Source organism: Furipterus horrens, unplaced genomic scaffold (genome assembly GCF_987537825.1).
Source record: "Furipterus horrens unplaced genomic scaffold, mFurHor1.1.pri manual_scaffold_1, whole genome shotgun sequence".
In the NCBI taxonomy this organism is placed as follows: Eukaryota; Metazoa; Chordata; class Mammalia; order Chiroptera; family Furipteridae; genus Furipterus; species Furipterus horrens.
In genome coordinates, this window is record NW_028327171.1 from 214,923,116 (window position 1) to 214,925,516 (window position 2,401).

The following is a 2,401-nucleotide window of genomic DNA, read 5'->3' on the forward strand; positions in this document are numbered from 1 at the left end:
AGGAGGGAATGAAGTTGCCAGGACAGTGGGTGTCAGCAGAGCCCTAGGAAAATTCCACAGGACCTTATCTTTTTTTTTTTTTTTTTTTAAATGTTTGCTTTTATAAAAGAGATCAGTGTGATGACAGGCAGATAAAAATACCATTTCTAGGCATAGATAGAGCATCTGTATAAGCAAAAATGCCAACATAGCAAACTCACTGCCAATTTCTTTTTTTTTTTCCCAGTTTCCACGAATATTTTTATTATTTATTTCACGGGTCTCCACCTTCATCTCCCTCACTCCTCACCTCCAACTGGGGTTTCATCTTGTTTTCATGCCCAGTAGCAAAAACAATGACAAAGCTAATTGGAGTAAGCTACTCCAAGAACAGAATTAAGCTAACAGTTTACTTTAACAGGCAAAATATAAATATCTGCGCTCTAGAATGCACAACGGTTTAGCCACTAAGAAATTCAGATGGGATTCTGAAGAATGTAGTCAAATCCAGGCTGCAGGAAAGGTGAGCTGATACGCTTCTGGGCAACTGTGTTAAGTGTTCCCGGGCTGCATCTCTGGGCCACTGGCTGAATCTTGCTGTGGGGGAAGATCTGAGCTAACACCAAGTACAGATACTAAGCTGAGTGAGGGGTTGCGCACAGGAACCGAAAGGCAGGAAAGTACTAAACATTGCTGAGAGCGTCCACCCCCGGCAGGACTTTACCCTCCAGGAGCTCTAAGCTGGCACCACCCCCAGTGCTGACATGACTGACTTTGTCCTCCGTGTTCCATTTGGCACAGCAAGTGGCAGTGTCCCCGCCACCTATGATAGTGATGCAGCCCCGGGAAGTGGCTTTCACCACCTCGTCAATGAGGGCTTTGGTCCCTCGGGCAAAGGTTTCCCACTCAAACACGCCCACAGGCCCGTTCCACATGATCTGCTTGGCCCTGGCGACAGCCTCGGCGTACTTCTTGCTGCTCTCAGGCCCGCAGTCCAAGCCCATCCAGCCAGCAGGTATGCCGGAGCCCACGGTGGCTTGGCCAGTCTTGGCATTCTCATCAAACTTGTCAGCGGTGAAAGTCCACCGGCAAGGTAATCTTCACACCGTTCTTCTCAGCTTTGGACATCAGATCTTTGACAATCTTGGCTCCCTCTTCATCAAACAGAGAAGTGCCAGTCTCCATGTTGTTGAGCACCTTAAGGAAGGTAAAAGCCATTCCACCACCAATAATCATCTCGTTGACTTTGTCCAGCATATTATTGATCAGCTGGATCTTGTCTGCAACTTTAGCTCTGCCCAGGGTGGCCAGGAAGGGTCGCTCCGGGCTTTCCAAGGCCTTGGCGAAGTAGTTCAGCTCCTTCTTCATCAGAAAGCCTCCAGCCTTCAGTGGCAGATTGACTCCCACCATAGAGCTGTGGGCTCGGTGCGCAGTGCCGAACGCATCATTGACATAGACATCCCCTAGCTTGGAAAACGAAGCTCGGAAAGCTTCTATTTTAGCTGGCTCAGCTTTAACCTTATTCCGGGAAGCATCTTTTCCCTTCCTTCTTTCTCCACATGAAAGTGAAGGTTCTCCAGCAGGATGACAGACCTCCTGGCTGGGTCAGCACAGGTTTTTGCCACTTCAGGGCCCACGCAGTCCTTCAAGAACAAAACGTCCTTGCCCAGCAGAGATTTGAGCTCCACAGCAATGGGCTGCAAGGAGTACTTGTCAGGCATGGGGACACCATCAGGCCAGCCCAGGTGGCTCATGAGAACAACGGACTTGGCTCCATTGTCCAAGCAGAACTTGATGCTTGGGATGGCAGCCTTGATCCTCTGGTTGTTTGTTATCTGGTTGTTCTTCATAGGAACATTGAAGTCCACTCTCATGATGACCTGCTTCCCCTTCACATCCAGCTTGTCCAGAGTCAGCTGGTTGGAAAGCGACATATTGGCGATAGAGCAACGGAGAGAGGCCAAAGGACCGCACAGCGACGGAGACTGCAGCGGATGTCCAATTTCTCTTTTGAAAATATTAAATATGTATTCAACTCACAATTAGTCTACATTACAAATTCCATCCCAAGTCCTGGCATAGGCACGTGTGACTCTGGTCCAATGTGTGTGATCCCAGGTCCAAGTGCATTCAGAAGGCAACCAATCAAGGCTTTTCTCTCACATGGATGCTTCTCTCTCTCTCTCTTCCTCTCTCCATTTCTCTCTGCCCAAATGGCACCGCTGGTTTATAACTTCATATGTTGGACTTCCGTGTAGTTTTATTTTCTGGAATTTCTAGTTATCCTTTGTTTTGAAGTAGTTGTATTCCTCTCTAGTTGTAGAGGGAGACCTAGCGTGTCCGTCTAAGCCTCCATCTTGGCCGGAAGTCTACTTTATTATTTTTCTATCTCATAGTCTATTTTGACAGTTTCTCTTTTTCA

General features: G+C 47.9%; 1 pseudogene; it reads right to left on the bottom strand.

Annotated features, from left to right (window-relative positions):
• Positions 1-212: 212 nt before the first annotated feature.
• LOC150022825 (phosphoglycerate kinase 1 pseudogene) lies at positions 213-1,913 on the bottom strand (annotated as a pseudogene).
• Positions 1,914-2,401: the final 488 nt, after the last annotated feature.